Source organism: Phocoena phocoena, chromosome 15, assembly GCF_963924675.1.
Source record: "Phocoena phocoena chromosome 15, mPhoPho1.1, whole genome shotgun sequence".
NCBI classification, from domain to species: domain Eukaryota; kingdom Metazoa; phylum Chordata; class Mammalia; order Artiodactyla; family Phocoenidae; genus Phocoena; species Phocoena phocoena.
The window spans coordinates 10,745,686-10,764,377 of NC_089233.1; positions in this window are offsets into that span (position 1 = coordinate 10,745,686).

The following is an 18,692-nucleotide window of genomic DNA, read 5'->3' on the forward strand; positions in this document are numbered from 1 at the left end:
TGTTGAATGTTGTTCTCCACTCGCCTCCCCCGAGCCCATCCCGACAAGCCTCCACAAATGTTGATCTGAAGGGTAATTTTCTTGTCAACTGAATAATTAATGGACCGCACACTACAGTGGCCCTCTGTTATTCTGCTTCTCGAAGATATATTTCAAAATGAATAGCTGTTTAACCAATCACTTGGCAGACGTATTACCCTTAGGTGTTTCTGTCAGTCAGCGTTTTCACACATCGAGCCTGTAGTCAACAGAATCAATTTGGGTATCCGCTCTGGGAAGGTGAAAGCAGCCACGAATTAGAAATTCTTGGGCTATCTGAACTTGTCGCCTGTTAGCGCTGCACGGCGTGAGGATTGCCCTTGCAAGCTCCTTGGCCCTGTGCTCGGGCGCCCCGGCATTGTCTGCCACTTTTAATAAAGCGGGAAGAGGTCTTTTGTGGTAGCTTTAAGATAATGTCTTGGACGGCAGGCGTGTCTTTTCTTTCTCAGCCAACAGAGCATTTATTTTGCTGTTTCCCTTCACAGAGGCGTAAGGCGGTAGCTTTACAAAAGAATTTCAAAACTTCTGATAGCCCTGGAATGGGAGACTAAAGAGGGTGTGCATTTAGGCAGAAACAAAATTCTGATGCATCTGAGGGGTGCTTCGGAAGTGCCTTCTATCAGAAGAGAGTTTACCAGATGCTTGCTAATGTTGAGGGATTGCAGAAGGATTTGGAAGACGTGGTGAACTCTTGCAACCAATCTCCCCAGTGGATCTGGCCTTTGCCAGAAGAGGCAGAAATACTTGTAGAAACATTGCTGGTGCCCAGTCTTTGGCCTGCCCTGCAGGTCACCTGCAGAGGTCCCATCTCTGCTGATGGCCTCCTGCATCTCTCTGCCCAAGGGGCTTCACCAGTCATAAGATCATGCTCAGGTCTTGAACTAGGGGGCTGGCTGGACGCGTTGGAAGTTAGCTCCCTAGGAGCGACCTTCAACCGAGGAGTGACAGAAGTTGGTGAATAAATACTTCAACTTTCTCATCCCTCAGTGTGAAAGTGATGAGGTGAATCCACATGGTTTTCCAGAGGGCCCCAGGGGACTGGGTGCCAGTTGCCCACAGGAGGAAGACATTGATTGACAGCCCCATTTTGCATGTGTGAAAGCAGAGGCTCTGAAAAGATGAATGGTCTTTCTTCTACACTCCTTCACACACAGTAGGTGTGTCTCACCTCACCTGTCTTCGCCCACTTTTATCTCAGTCTTTGCTGACAAAAGCCAACTTCACACAGGCCATGACACACCTTGTGTCTGAACCATGAATCACTCTCTTTCTGTTTCAGATTTTCTCAGAAGCCATGTTGTGGAATGTCTGTGGGAACCCCTCCCTGACCCCCCCCGGCCCAGGAATGAACATGTACAGATTCCAAACGTGAGGGAATTAGTTCCCTGTGGGCCAACCTGTGTCGATGGGAGACGTTTATTTTTTTATATTTATCAATGTTGATACATTCAGACCTAGTTATTTCTTTCTTTCTTTTTTTTTTTTTTTAACTGAAGTATAGTTGATTTACAATGTTGTGTTCGTTTCAGGTGTACAGCACAGAGATTCAGTTATACATACATATATATCTATTCTTTTTCAGATTCTTTTCCCGTATAGGTTATTACAGAGTAGTGAGTAGAGTTCTCTGCTATACAGCGGGTCCTTGTTGGTTATCTATTTTATATATAGTAGTGTGTATATATTCATCCCAAACTGGGGGCTAATGTCCTGGCAAGGTCACTTGGAGCCAGTCTTAATCCACTGCTGGGAGGGCTTCTTGAAGCTTCCACAAGATGATAAATAAGGTGGAATTTCAAGGACTGTTTTGGTACAGGAACAAGTTCGTTGTCAAAAAGTTGAGAGAGGTGGAATGTTAGAATGATTTATTACATGAAACCAGAACATTCAGCTCCTTACTTAACATGCTCTCCCATCTCACAGACTTCTCCCCACCTCCCCCAGTAGAATCTAGAAATGTGTTTTACACATTTCTAAAACAGTAAGAAATGTGCTGGTGAGGGGAGCCCCGAATTCTTTGAGAGGTTAATTGCCGGCTGTTCTCCATAGGGTGGAGACACTGCCATGGAGCTGAATTCCCTCTTATCAGTGGGGATAATAGGACCTCTGTACTGCAAAGGCCAGGTGGTGGTATTTAACTGACAAGGCAAAGCAGAAATAATTAATATCGTGGATAGCAAAGCTTGGATGGTAGCCAGTGTACCCTAGACTTATAGGAATTTGTGACAATGACCATGACATTTCTGGGGACAAGATACATAGGAAGTTGTGGGTCAACCTCCTCCAACCAGTTGAAAGACCTTGAGAGCGAAAACCGAGGTTTCCCAAAGAAGAAGAAGTTCGGCCTCAAGACGGCAGCATCACCTGCCACCTGAGTTTCCAGGCTGTTGGCCTGTCCTCTGATTTTCAGACTTGCCAGCCCCCAAACTGTATCAGCCAATTCCTTAAAATAAATCTCTTGATGGATTGATAGATAAGTGATAGATAGATTCTGTTTCTCCGGAGACCCTTGATTGAAACAACTTCCTTCTCTGTCTGGCTTTTCCAAGATTCCTGTTCCCTGGGGGATCACTTCCCCAAATAAACTGTCATAACAAGTCCTTGTCTCAGGCTTTACTTTCTTGAGAGAACCCAGCCTAAGACAGTAGGTCTTTGAAAAGATGGGCACTTTTACACTGTTTCAGTAAAATCCTGTGATAAGCCAATTGTTGTCTGACTGTAAGGACTTGTTATTGGTGGAGAAGTTCAAAATATTGAAATGAAACTTGATTAATGCATATTTTCTTGAAGCTTTATTGGAAAACTTAAAATGCAAATGAAAAATGTCAAAGTCATGAGCTGGGAACTGAGTCACCAACGTTTGTAACCATGGAAAACTATTCCTCTTTGAGGTTATTTGGGTTCTCAGTGATATGCAGACTGACGGGAAGGATTTACAGCAGCAAATCCTGCCCAACACTCCTCTCCCCACCTTCCCCAGTGGAATCTAGAATCTGGCCACTTTTCATCACCTGCAAAGCTACTACCCTGGGACAAGCCATCCTCATTTCTTACCTGGATTATCACAGACTCTTAACTGGTCTCCCTGCTTCTATTCTTACTCCCCTTCCGTCTACTCTCACTCCGGAAGTTAGAGGAATCCTGGTAAGACACAAAGCCAGATCATGCAATTCCTCTGCCCACAATGCCTCCAAACATCCCGTTTTGCTCAGGGTAAAAACCAATATATGATAGCTTTCAAGGTCCAGTGTGATCTGGCCTCAGTTTCTCTCTCTGATCTCATCTCTTGTTCTTTCCCTCATTCACTCCAGCCCCTGTGGCCTCCTTACTCTTCCTCAAGTGCACTAGACATGCTCCTGTCTTAAGACCTTGCTGTTTACCCCTCCTGGAACGCTCTTCCCCTCCACGAATCCCTGGATCACTCCACTTGGCCGCCCCATTCACAGCTCCAAGGGGCACCATCTACATCGTAGCGGAGACACATGGCGTGTTGGAGATCGGCTGGCCAACCCCATCATTTTCAAGTTGGGAAAACTGAGAAACACAGAGGTTGAATGACTTTCCAGGATCTCACATAAGACAGGAGACTGGCCAAAGAAACCTAGTTTCACAGACTCTCCATTCCGGGAGATGTTTCTCAGAATAATTTTGTTTACAGAAAGACAGTTTGGCAACTGATCATCCCGAGAACATTTTCATCCATGGTTCTGGGCGTAACATGGGGTGGATCTACTAGAACTGTGACGAATAGTATAATGGATGGGTACTTAATCCCACACTGTGTAGGAAGAGGAGCTGGAAGCATCCCCCCATCAACCTCTGCAAACGCTGGGGCTCAGAGTAGTAATCCCCACGGGAAATGACTGGGGAGAGAGGCAGAGCCCAGGCTTGCACTTTGTGTCATATTCAATATTCTCTGGCAGGTGCGGGAAAATGACTCATTCCCCCTACTCCTCTGAAAATGTCCCTTCATGTTTCATAAACAACAGCTTTGCTGTGCCATTGTCTCCGTTGGTTATTTTCATAATTCATAATTATCTTAGTTCTTAAAATGTAGACGTATGTTTAAAAGCATGATCCAATCGCGCTTCATTGCTGCTACATTGTTTTCAAAGTAATTACCATTCATTTGGCTTTTGAGGCTGTTGAATGAATTTTCCACATGAGATTCCTTGATTTGTACATATTTTATTGCTATAAAATAGGTATTGGCAAGCTGCCTAAACTGTAGTGAAGGCCTTTAATTCCTATCACTATGTGATAAAACAAATTGAGTGCAAACCGAGAGGCCTAAGATAGAACACTTGAAATGGATTCCACTCATTTTTTTTTTTTCTAAACCAGGTTTCCCCAGGTGTGAGGCACAGGTAGCTTAGATTAAGGTAGCTTAGTTCAGGCTGAGAGCTCAGAATTGTCTTAGCATTTGTATAAAAATGATAACGTCCCTCTTTGATGGCAAACCTCTCTCTTCCCGTGATCTGTTATTCCTTGGGGAAAAGGATGTTTGGAGAGAGAAGTTTATTACCATTTTTCATGCATAGTAAGAGAAACGGAGTACTCACAAAACAGAGCCAGGTAATTCTTGGTCAAGGTAGAGACCTGGGCTGGCTGTTGAGATGAGGGTGGGCCCTGTCAAGCTGTGTAGGCTCCAGAAGTCCTTCTACTTCTCTGAACCCACTCTGCTCACTTGTAAAATTAAGGTGTTGGAACAAATTAAATTAAATTTGTAATTTGTTTTTCTGAGGTTATTGGTATCTTGGATTTATTTAAGATCTTTTTACGGAGGCCTTCTCTAGGGTTTTAAAAATCATATCTACCCTGTTCTGCCCAGATTCTAAAAATAGTAAATGAGATGAGAGATTAAGTTGTAGAAAGTATTCAAGTGTTGGGTTAGATGACCTTCAAGGTCTCTCATAATCCAGAAATTCTTTGACTCCATGTTGTCAATGGAAGCTTTTCCTGGCTTCTTCAGTTGGATTTCCCACCACCCTCCAACCCAAATCCTTCCCACCAGCTCTGAGTCTCCCAGCAAAAACAAACAAAACAACAACAAAAAAGAACACATGTGTGTCCATGCTTATGCATTTGTTGTCTCTGAAATGCCTCCCAACTTTTCTCTGCTTTCCAAGAGCTTACTCTTTTGCCCAGATTTAGGGCAATTGACATGGCTTCTATGGAGGTATTTCCAATGACCCCTATTCACAGTGACCAATATCTTTACTGAAATATTTTTCATTTGGTTCCATAGCATCGTATATTGGTTTTTAGTGTTTAATACCTATTTCCCTTCTTTCTACAACAGATTGTTTACTCTTTGAGAAAAGAGCTGGTGTCATTTTCTTCCATCTTTGATTTCACCCATAGTGAGAAGTGTAGCTGTTACTTAATAGGTAGTCATGGATCGATAGGTCCAACATTAATTTTTTTCTTTCATTTATTTACAAACATTTAATTGACATATTTCTTCACTCCCTCCAGATCCCAGGAATTGACTAGTCTGGTCTCCTCCATTGAAAGCACTCATTTTTTATCTTTGACGTTCTTTCCCCCAAAGTTCATTGACACACACACATAATTCTTCTACCAGATTATCTCTAAAATAAACACACGGCCCCTCTTAATGTTCCTATTGGGTTTTCATTGTTAGTAGTCAAGAAGAAATAGATTTAAAGAAAGGAATCCAAGATAATCTCAAAATTACTTTTGCAAAAGACAAAGAGTTTCTCAGGCATAGTTGTCTCTAATATTCATGTAAAAGTAAAGAGTCTTCCCTCTTCTTAGTGAGTTGGTTGGGTTTCTCAGTTGCAGGGAGCAGAATCCACTCTGGCCATTTTGAGCAGAAAAGAGCTAAATAAAGGGCATTAAATAGCTCACAAAGATGTTGGCAAAGTTGGAGCAACAAACTCTGAGTTGAGCTTCTAGGCACAACTTCCAGAACCACATCCAATTAAGGTCCCAAATCCCACATCCTCTGTTGCAATGGTAAGCTGGCAACTAAGTAAGGTAGTGCCACCACTGCCAGCCCTAGACCCATTACTGCCATGATCATAAAGCTGTAATCGTTGCTGCTGGCCCCAAAAACCTCATGTCTCCACCATCATGCTTACCAGAAAAGTCAAATTCCCAATGTTTAATCTCTTTGTTACAACGTTCATGGCCTCCTCATGTGTCTTGTGTGACCATCCCCCTAGTAGAACCTGGATCCTATGAAAACCTAGCTGCAGGAGAATCTCGGAAAAGTATTTTTTATTTTCCAGTTTTTACAGTTTGGGAAGGCTTTTGAGGGTTCAGAGTGGGTACTGAATGAGTTAACCTAAAGTACTGGCCACATTCAGTGATTTTTTCTCTTGATTTTTTTTATGGCAATCAACTTCATCCCAACTATCTTTCCAGACCAAAGATCCTTCTCCATGGAAGATTTGCCCAAAGATGATCTTTCTCTTTAATGCTCTTAAATGCTGTATGTTATGCCCCAAGTAGCAAGTCAGGTCCTTTTCCTGTCTTTGACTAGCTCTAGATACAACTACTAAAGTACAAGCATTTGGTTGCAGCCTCCCCAGGATTCCAGCCTTCCTGGTGCTTTACTCATAGGTGGACATCTTTCTCTTGTATTTAACCTTGGTCATGAGTTCTTCTTTATACCATTTTGATAGGTGCCTTTTTAAAATCAGAGCACCTCCAAATCTTATCTCTGCAGTCATATTAGTTACATAGGCACCCCTTCTTTCTCATAGGAGTTGACTGGACTATGATCATTCATTTATTTTTTTCAGCAAATATTATTTCATGACCCATCCTGAACTGGATACTAAAGTCATTTTATATATTCCATACTGGGGATATAATGGTAAATAAGGTTTACCATGGACCTCTCAGGATGGTGAAGAAGAGAGGTATTCCAGATAAATTAAACAATGACAAATTCTGATAAATGCTGTGAAAGGAATGGTGTTGGAATATAGAATTACAGGGAATATAGGGAAGTTCTTTTACGGGTGGTGTCATACAGGATAATAGTCTGAAGGGCAAGAAGGAGCCAGCCAAGCCAAAGTCAGTTATGTCCACTGGAGTAGGGAACTCAGCATGTGTAAAGGTTTGAGGTGAGAGGGAGTTGGGTGTATTGAGGAAACGGGAAAATGCCAGGGGTGGACGGAGCAAGTAGGTGGAGCGGGAAGACAAAGAAATGGATTTCATAGATCAGACCAATTAAACGTGCATCGGGCATCTAGACAAGGAAAGTCTTTTGCCAGTAGAGCTTGCTACCGAAGCACCTTTTATTTCTTCCACTTTGTGGATTGGACTTGAGTAAATTCCTGCAATTCTTTCGATTCTTTGTTCATCTTTACCTCACTTAAATCACCTTCAGTGTGTCTCCCCACACGCTTGTGTGGATTTTCCCTCCAGTATGCATTTCTGATTTGATTGTGTCTTTAAATGTCATTCTCAACATGGATGGGCCTTGAGATGATCATGCTAAGTGAAGTAAGCCAGACAGAGAAAGACAAATATATGATATCGCTTATATGTGGAACCTAAAAAGAAAACGATACAAATGAACTTATATACAACACAGAAATAGACCCACAGGCATAGAAGAAAAACGTATGGTTACCAAAGGGGACAGGGTTGGAGGAGGGATAAATTAGGAGTTTGGGATTAACATATACCCACTACTGTATATGAAATAAATAACCTTGTTGGTTATCTATTTTATATAGCACAAAAAACTATACTCAGTAGTTTGTAATAACCTATAAGGGAAAAGAATCTGCAAAAGAATATATATATGTATATATACATATATATGAATCACTTTGCTGTACACCTGAAACTAACACATTGTAAATCAACTATACTTCAATGAAAAAATAAAAGAAAAAAAATGTCATTCTCTTCTACTGAGGTCTTTCAAGCCAGAATTTTATCTCAACAAGGCTGTGATACCCATAAGATACTATTTACCATTTAGTGTTACAGTCTCTAATTCACTTTCCTCGCTGCCACGCCCTAGATGTTGGTTTGTAGAAACGCAATGACACAGGATAGCTCTTTTTGTAGCAGAATATCTTGCAGCTGTTACTTACTGTAAAAAAAATGCCTCTCAAACTTACTTCTGCTGACATTTACAGACCGGGTGCATCTTCTGACATACACCCAGGATTTGATGACGTATCTTCAAAATACGAAGAGAATAGTACTTCGGATTTTATGTTTTGTGGTGGTATGAATGAACACATGTCTAACAATGAGTAATAAAATCAAAGATGAAAAAATTATTTTGATGATAAAGTAAATACACATGGTTAAGCTAAGTTTTAAAATATTATAATTTATTTTTTAATATGAGTAGTAACTTTATCCCGACCTATTTCTTTGGTAAAAATGTGATCAAATGTATTCTATTGGAAAGAAGCAAAAATAGACCATATTTACTGTCTAAATTATATAATAATTTAATGATATTTAGCATCTATTGCAGATGTATTTATTATTGCAGATTTTATTTGCTTTATCAATGTCTTTGCTTTGGTAATCTGTGCTGTTTGGTTATTTCTTGTTTTTTTAATTTGAGGTATAGTTGATTTACAATGTTGCGTTAGTTTCTCTGCACAGTAAATTGACTCAGTTATACATATATACACATTCTTTTTCATATTCTTTTCCATTGTGGTTTGTCACAGGATATTGAATAATGTTCCCTGTGCTGTATAGTAGGACCCTGTTGTTTATGTTCCGTCGTCTATAATAGAAATGTTTGTGGCAATGTAGAGGTAGATGCTCCACTGAAAGGTTCTTCGTCTGTCCTTGTCCTGTCCTCATTAAAATGTATCCCCAAGTAGGATGAAAAAGAAAAGAAAAATACTGTGAAATCACGACTCGGTGGCACAGCAGTAGCGTCTCGTTGCCACAACGGCCATCTGGGCACAGGGGTGACAACAGGCAGTTGACAGGTTAGAGGTGAGAAGAGGGGTTTTGAACAAATCAAGCAAATCAGCTGTAAACTCCACCCCTTTGTCACTCACCATGGGCATCAAAAGAAATGCAAGGGACTGAGAACACTGTTATGGATTCACTCTAATTTATAAAGTTAAACCATCCTTTAATCTCAGTAGTTAGGTACACTCAGTAAGAAGTCGCTTGTAAAGTACCACACAAGCAGTAGCAATTCAGATACATTGCAATCGATCTTTACAAATCACTGAACCCTTTCCAGGCACAGGAGTTGAGACCCGTATTGTTCCCTGGCTCCTGGCACTTGCTGATCCCGTATCTTACCCAAAACCTTAGAAAGCAAACCGAATCTTCATGGATGTGCCAACATGGATTCTGACAATGAAAGGGGAGACCTTTAGCCCTGCCCCCTATAAACTGCTGGTCTTAGCAAAACAAATTGCTGAGAAAGCATTTCCTATAGCACTTAAATGGAGTTCAATACGAATACATCGCAAGTCAGAAGTATCTCTGGTCTCACCTCTTTGTAAATAACTCACTTGTAATTCTTTATTTAGTATCAGTTATTGTAATTGTAAATAACATGCTAACAGGGGCATCTTCTCTGCTCACCGTTTTTAACTTGTTCTGCAAAAACTCAAACATACACAAAAGTAGGAAGGATAACAATGAACCCCATATACCCATCACTCAATAATCAGTGTCATGGTCAATCTTTTTTTATCTATACTGCCTCTTCCTAATAAGCATATGTTTCAGTGTATGTATATTTTAAAAAATACATAGCCATAATGCCTATGTTGCATCTTACGAAATTAACAATTGTTTTTTAATATTATCAAATTCCATTCAGTTAATAGATGTCCCCATTTGTCTCATATTTTTTAAAGAGTTGGCTTGTTGAATAAGATCCAGTCAAAGTCCACACATGGCATTTGATTCTCTTAAGTGTTTTTTAATCTATAAGTTCCCTCTTTCTCTCTTTAAAATATGTTTTCCTTTTCAATTTATTTTATGAATAAATCAAATCATTTGTCCTCTAGATTTTCCTACATTCTGGACTTTTATGATTGCATTCTCACGACATTAAACAGATTCCTCTGGATCCTGAATGTCTTGCCAACTGGTAGCTATTTCTGAGGTTTGATGTGATTCAAGTTGGAGTTTGGGGCAAGAATTCGTCAGAGGTGGTGGTAACGTTTCACCTCTATCTCGTAACACACAGCTTGACATAGAGGGGTGATTTGGGGATACCTGTTGAATGACTGCACGATCTCTCACCCTTATCATGTTCCTGTTTGGACCCCAGGGCACTTTTCATGCCAAGATGCCGTTCCTCTTCTTCTGATATAATAGCGGCTTAGCCAGTGCATTGTTGGAATTGCACTTGGTTCTACTAACACAGAGATGAATGATCACCCCTAGGGAACTTAACACCTGAAGGACAGGGTAGGGGGCATAGGTGCCAATGGAATTCATAGGATGTTATGGGAATACAGCACAAGGTCATTAATTCAGTGTCAGAGGGAATACAAAGGCTTCCCAGGGGGACAAATGGGAGGAGTTAACCAGGGCAGAAAGTTGGGGAGAATATCTCCGGCAGAGGATACAAAGGGAAAGGTGCACTGGGGAGCAGCAAGTGTTCCCAGGAGCATGGACAGCCATAAGCATTGAGGTCAGAGAGGCCAGGTCAAGGATGCCCTGGAGTCCCAGCTAGGGAATTTGGATTTCATTTTCAAGGGTATTTGCCAAAGTACCCACGCTTGTACAACGGAGGTAGAAGATATAAGTGACAGGTGACAGAAAATGAATACCTACATTTCCAAAGAAGCCTTTGGAAAGCTGCTCCCTGACCTCGGTCTCCTCTTGTGTAAATGGCCTTGTTCGTGGCTGCCCTCCCCACCACAGAGGCTTTCTAACGTTTAAAAGCACAACAAAGCGTGGAGAGTCCAATGAAACCTGTAAGTGAGATTGTAATTGGTTGTCTCGGGCCTTGAGAGTCCCAGGGCTCTGTTTTCGGTTCAGACTTTGCTGCTAACGATGTGAATGTTTGGACAGGTAACTCAACAGGAACATGGCTTGAGGTTCTGGGCCTCTTTTTCGTCTGTCCAGTGAGGTACTTGGAACAGATGACTTTCATTGTCCCTTTGTTGTCAACAATGACTGATGCCGTAAGCCCAGAATTACAAAGAATTACTGTTGTTTCGCTTCTAATCTGCTGCTCTTAACATTTTTCTCCTCTGTGGTGGAAAGTAATTCAGGTAACATAGTTCCTTTTTGCATAGATTAAACCATAGCCCCCGTCATATCACATGTCCCGTTGGGGCCATGCTTACGCTATGGTCAGCAGTGCCTTTCTCTATCTGAATTACCAGCAGACCAAATGGGCCAGAATCCTGGAGTGAGGGAAATGTGAGGAGCAGATGCAAATGGGCAGGAATCTGCACTATTAAAAATGTTTTTTTAGCTTTTTTTTGATTCATAGGAAGTTGCACAGATATTGCCTAGGAAATTTTAGATCCTAGGAAGTTGCAAAATATTGCAGGGAGGTCCCAGATAGACTTCATTAGGCAATCCTGATAATTCTATCTTAATAATTATAGTAATTATTAAGTAACTATTTACTTTTAAAATAATTATTAAATATTTAATAATGATACTATAATATCAAAACCAAATGTTTGATGTTGGTACTATGTATGTGTACAGTTCTATGCTATTTTTTTTCACACATGTAGATTTGTGTAAACACCATTGCAATATATGTGATAGTTAATTTTATGTATCAGCTTGGCTGGGCCATGGTGCCTAGATATGTGGTCAAGTATTATTCTGGATGTTTCCATGAGGGTGTTTTTGGATGAGATTAACATTTAAATCAGTGGACTTTGAGTGAAGCAGATTGCCCTCTCTAATGTGGGTGGGCCTCATCCAATCAGTTGAAGGCCTTAATAAAACAAAGACTGGGGCTTCCCTGGTGGCACAGTGGTTGAGAGTCCACCTGCCGATGCAGGGGAGACGGGTTCGTGCCCCGGTCCGGGAAGATCCCATATGCCGCGGAGCGGCTGGGCCCGTGAGCCATGGCCACTGGGCCTGCGTGTCCGGAGCCTGTGCTCCGCAACGGGAGAGGCCACAACAGTGAGAGGCCCGCATACCGCAAAAAATACACCAAAACCAAAAAAACAGAGACTGATATTATCCAAGCAAGAGGGGATTCTGCCAGCAGATGGCCTTTGAACTTGAACCACAGCATCTGTTCTTCCCTAGACTCCATCCTGCTGGTCCACTCTGCAGATTTTGAACTGGCCAGGCTTCATAATTGTGCAAGCTTATTCCCTAAACTAAATCTCTTTCTATATGTGTACATCCTATTGGTTCTGTTTGTCTAGAGAACACTGACTAATACAATACTAGGGAGAACTAAGGAGTCTGTACTTTAACCAGCTGCCCAGGCAATTGTCAGGCACTCTGGAATTTGAGGAGTATTGTCCCCAGCAATGCCGCTGCCAGCCGGACAATCAATGGATCTAAGATCCTGACGGTCAGTCAATGTGACATTACCTAGCAGTCCCTCTCAACAGTGAAGAGAGAAGTTTGTCCTGGTTGCCCCACATGTCAGAAACTTTCTAGCCCCTGACCAGCTCAGAGTCTATGTAGGACATGCATCTCGTACCTCCACGTGCATGACTGGGCAGATGTCTGAGGTTCTGTGTCTCCAACACACTCCTAAGCGAGGCTGGTGCTTCTGGTGCATGGAATATACTTCTGGGAATCAGATGAGCCGGAGCTGGATCCCTGGCCCTGACCTCCGGCTGTGTGACCCTGCAGATGCTGTCAAGCCTAAATTTCCTCATTTACATATTGGGGGCAATAAGGGGTGATAATCTCACAAGCATACTGTGAGAGTAGGTGACATCATACCATAGAGTACCTGCCACAGGTCAGGTACACAGTGGTCACACATTAAGTCTTACTTTTCTTATCTTTCTCCCCATCCTCAAATGGAGATTACCTTCCCATGGGATAAGGACAAAAGGTTAATCTGAACACAGACAGAAAGAACAGGGCTTTCGGGGCTGTCTTCCCAGTTCTGAGTTTGTGTTCTTCCGGAGTCGCCTTCCAGAACTTACTAAGAGATTAGACCTGGTCCATTCTGCGATGATTTTGGTTGAGCCATAGTCATTTTTGCTTTGGAGTCTGTTTTATCATCTACCCTTAGTCCAAACTGACCTTTGATATATAGCCGCTTGAAAAATGAGTGTTCTTAGGGAATGATTTCCTAAAAAGGGCAACGCCACCTTGTTCCTCATCTTCTCGGAGACTGGGATCCCAGAAACTGCCTCGGAGTAATCCTTCTGACCATGCACTTTTCTCCTGGGGAGAAAGGTCCTGAAATGCAATTTATTGTAAAACACACAGTAGTTACAGGCTACCGCAGTCGATGATATTCCTTTTATTACCACTCAGACGAGAACAGAAAATGACATTGGAAGGCAGTGAACTCACCGGAAGGGCAGAGAATATCATTAAATTCAACATGCATCATATTTCATAATCAGAACCCTGCAGTCAGCACTGACACCACAGAATGAGTATGTTGCAGTCATGATAATATAAAACCCATTGCATCTCGTCCCTTGGCTCTTTTTGGACCCTGGCTGGGGCCAGGCCATTAATCACTGGAGGAAGGGATGGTGCAGACCACTGCACACTGGATTGCACAAATTGAAAATACATCAGTATTAGCGGGGAACACTGTCTTTAGTTTATCTCTGTCCGGGATGGTAGCTTCTGAAAGGCTGGGATGTCTTTACAGTTAAACCACCTGATTTCAGCAATTGCCCCAGCTTGGAGAAAGTGTGTGGTCCCTTAAGGCTTATGTGGGAAGGATTAAGAAGCAGCCTTTTCTTCAGTCAGAGGAGGCTGCCCTGAGACTTTGTTGGGGGGCTGACGGCTTCTCTTAGTTGCCTCTCGAATGGCACCTCTTAGCTGCATCTCGAATAGCACATAGGACAGGATGTATACGCCCATGGGTCGGGGTGGGTCCCCAGAAGTATCATATGCTTATATAGCATCCAGGCTGATCTTAGAATTTTAGCTTTTGTGTTCTATGCCATAGTGTATATATTTGTTTCAATTTAAAAGAGTGTTTTCCTTACGTCACTTAATACTGAAAATCCAAGGAACTGTGGCAAAAATCTGAGGCTTTTGGAGCCCCTGACACACTGGTTTCAGAGTTCCAGAAATGTGTACTTAAGAAGTATGTGTCTACGGGATAAAATCCTGAAATTTGATTCAGTTATAAAGAGCCTTCATGATCTAACCTCTAATCTCATGTCTGAGCACCCAAACCGAGCAACCTTACTTCCAGCACGCTGAACCTCTGTATGGTTTCCCCACTCTCTCTAGCCCTTTAAATGCAATTGGCCAGTTTCTTCCTGCTATTACAGAACAGGTTCCGCCAGATTTGCAATGATTGGTTTATCTTATCCCTTTCTCAACGATTATAAGGTCACATTGTTCTTAAGTGGCAGAGTCAGGGTTCAAAACCAAGGAATCCTAGCCCCTCAATAGATCTTTCACTTATAATGCAAGAAGTACTTGAATTATAGCAACATGGATGGACCTTGAGATTATCACACTAAGTGAAATAAGCCAGACAGAGAAAGACCAATATCATATGATACTGCTTGTATGTGGAATCTAAAAAAAAAAAAGAAAGATACAAAGGAACCTATTTACAAAACAAAAATAGACCCACAGACATAGAAAACAATCTCATGGTTATCAAAGTGGAAAGGGGTGGGGGAGGGATAAATTAGGAGGTTGGAATTAACATATACACTCTACTATACATAAAATAGATACATCAAGGACCCTACTGTATAGCACAGGGAACTAAACTCAATATTTTGTTGTAATCTATAGGGGAAAAGAATCTGAAAAATACATAAAACTGAATCACTGTGCCATACACCTAAAACTAACACAATATTGTAAATCAACTATACCTCAATTTAAAAAAATATATGTATATATAAGTTATGCAAAAAATAATTTAAAAAGAAGTGCTTTAAATGTTTGGGAAGATACTAGACTTGTTGCAGTTAATATACAAAATCAATCTGTGATGAAAAGTGCAATAACTAAAATCAGCTCGTTACTGAAGGAGTAAAAGACTGAACTGATGTGGCAGAAAATCAAATTAACCAAATAAGACTCAGAATCAAGAAAAAGACACTGTGTAAAAAATTAACAGAAAAAGAATGTAAAGTGATGGTCATAGGAGATGGAGCATAGCACTCCAACCTGTCATGAAGAGAATTATAAAAAGAGGAAAAGACAAAGCAAATGGTGCAGAATTCATAATCAAGGATAGAAGCAAAGAACTCTCAAAACTTAAAAAAAAAAGAAAAACCTTAAAAAATTTAAAAGAAAAGAGAGTGAAAATCGTTACCCAACTCCAGGTAAAATGAATAAGCAGACAACATCAACAACATATAGCTTTTTAACCCTCTTTTTTAATTCAAAAAAGTAATTTACATTTATTTAGCTGTAGAGGGGGTGTGCATCAGTGGGGTACAGTGAGTAAAACTGTTTTATTCTGTTTTAATCAACCATGACCTGTCAAATTACGCATTTTTGTCTTTCAAGTGTATCTCAGGCAGATTCAATAACTTCTTAGTCACTTTTGGTTACTAAACATCTAGTCTTCTTGAAAACTTTGATCTCAAACTTGATTTTATTATAATATTTAATTCTAAACTCTAATCTCAGTGCCTCTAGTAGCTCAGAGTAGAGGGAGGGTTGGAGGGGGCATAGTCTAGCTCTGACACAGCCACCCCATTAATTTCCCTTCATGACCGAGGCCCTCTGGTTGGTTGGGGGAAGGAAATGGGGATTAAGGAAGTCATTGCCATATTTCAGTGGTTTCTTAGGCCTTTTCTGGTTCCAACTGCTGGTTGCCTCTGAGGATGTAGCCATTGGTCTTCTCATACTTGGGGTATGAGGTTTTCTTGAAGTCAAGTTCAACATCACCTAACCCATCTTTCACCATGGACACCCAAATGGGCATCTTCTTTTGCCCTCCAGCCATTCAGGCATCCAACTGAGACAGGGTGGGACCTGGGACCTGGGACCCGTTGCTGCAGTGCTGGCACCTGGACAAATGTCATCTCCTCAAGCAACAAAATACAAAGAAACTACAAGGGACTAAAAATGAGTGCGTGCATATACAGCTGGGGCAAATTATGGACAATAAGATATAAAAAGACCAAAAAAACCCAACTGCCACTTCTGAAGGGCTGGGAGCAAAAACAGGGTACTGCGCATGCCCCCTGCACTCAGCACCACCAAAGGGGTGGGCAAGCCACCTAAGCCTCGCCTCTGGCCTGACCCCTGGACCCGACCTTACCCTCACCCCATGTAAGGAAACAGCCTGCTCCCACCTCCCGACCCCGGGGAGCACGCAACGGAAACTGTTACTTGTTCCTGCTCCCCGCTACTGCAGCAGGGGCCCCAATGAAGCCTTACCTGAATTTCTTGTCTGGTCTCTTATCAACACAACCTCTTTGACACGTAGCATGTTGTCTCGCTGGCCTGGCAGCCACCTGGACAGTCCTGCTGCTTCCGTCCCTCCTCCAACCACAGGGCTCCCTTGTGAGGAGCTGCAGGAGCCAGGGAGGTCTTCTGCCTCCTCCAAAGAGTGGGAGAACTGGGATATGGGTGAGTCACTTTATCTCCCCATCCTTTTCTTCTAGGTACACTGCTCTACAGTTTTCTCCTGCCCTTCTGGTGTCATGAACCTCCTGTCTCGGGAAAGCTCTGAAAGAGGGGTGTCTACAGTTCACAAGGGCTTCCCAAATCGAGGGACTCTAACAAACTCTCCAAAATCTCCTCACTATGCTTCTCTTCGTTCAGAAGAGAGCATCTGGATGACATGTGGATTCTTCAGCTCCAAGCACATGGCTGGAACAGGAGATGCCAACAGCCAAGTCCAGGAGGTACTGGCAGCTCTGTGAGTTTTTCTATTGGAGTCCTCCTGGGGAGAGAAGAAAAAGCTTCTCCGCATAATTACTGCTCCCCTCAAGGTGCCAACAAGTCTCCTCCTCCCTCCCCCTTTCTTCCCCTTATTTAGATTGTACGTGAGTGTGTTCTGAGATGACTAGGATGGGGGTGGTACTTGGATACAGCTCTCTTTAGAATATGGGAATGCTAAAGCTATTTTGATTTGAACTTTGAGCCCTAGCTAATAATTCCAGGGCAACAGGAAAAATCCAACTCAATATCCTGTTACACTTATAAAAATGTTAAATGTTACATAAGGGTGAGAACACACCCATTGCAATTTAAAAAATATGAATCACCCATTTCTGAAGCTTACGTTTTGCACTTTAGCAAAAGACTTCAAAGCTATTTCCAGACCAACTATTTCATTTTTCTCTGGGTACACAGGAAGAACCCAGCCCCTCTTTCATCAAGGTGGGACCATGTGACTAAAGTTCTTGCCAGTAGGATGTGGGCACGAGTGATGGAGGTCACTTCCAGGCATATCTCATGCTGTCTTCCACACTCTCTCCCCTATCCACACGGTGGAAACAAAAGACTCTAACATGGTAGAGCCATAACTTGGAGAGAGACTGGACCCCTGAATTCACATCTTTAAGAGGCACCTGGCTGCGACCTAGAAATTAGACTTGTCATAATTACTCTTCCTCTGTGGGTAGACTCCAGAGTCATTTCCAGTTCTTGACTATTTGGTATAATGATACAATGAATATTTTTTGTGTGTTTGAGGGCATATTTATGTATAGAAGTAAGATTGCTGGACCAGAGGGAATGCACAAGTTTTACCTTGATGATGTCCAAATCCCTCCCTCCAAAATTATCCTGACATATACTTCTATTTATAGTATAGAGCAGGGCTTCCCTGGTGGCGCAGTGGTTGAGAATCTGCCTGCTAATGCAGGGGACACGGGTTCGAGCCCTGGTCTGGGAGGATCCCACATGCCGTAGAGCAGCTAGGCCCGTGAGTCACAACTAGTGAGCCTGTGCGTCTGGAGCCTGTGCTCCGCAACAAGAGAGGCCAGGATAGTGAGAGGCCCGCGCACCGCGATGAAGAGTGGCCCCTGTTTGCCACAGCTGGAGAAAGCCCTCGCACAGAAACGAAGACCCAACACAGCAAAAATAAATTAATTAATTAATTAAACCACATTAGAGAATGGCTGAAAACACTTAAAAAAAAAAAAAAACTTTATAGTATAGAGCAGTATCTGATTCCTTATACCCAATTCATATTTCTTTTCCTTTGATTGGCTTGTTCATATGCTCTGTCCATTTTTATACTCAGCTCTATGCATTTTTTTCTTTATAGATTTGTAGCATCTTTATATATTATTTATTTTTAATTGAAGTATAGTTGATTTACAATGTTATGTTACTTTCAGGTGTACAGCACAGTGATTCAGTTATATATATATATATTTTTCAAATTCTTTTCCCTTATAAGTTATTACAAAATATTGAGTATAGTTCCCTGTGTTATACAGTAGGTCCTTGTTGGTTATCTATTTTATATACAGTGTAGTAGTATGTATATGTTAATCCCAAATAAATATTTCTTGAATAAATAAATAAGATATATGGGATAAGTTAGGAGTTTGGGATTAACATATATATCATTTACTTATTCAAGAAATATT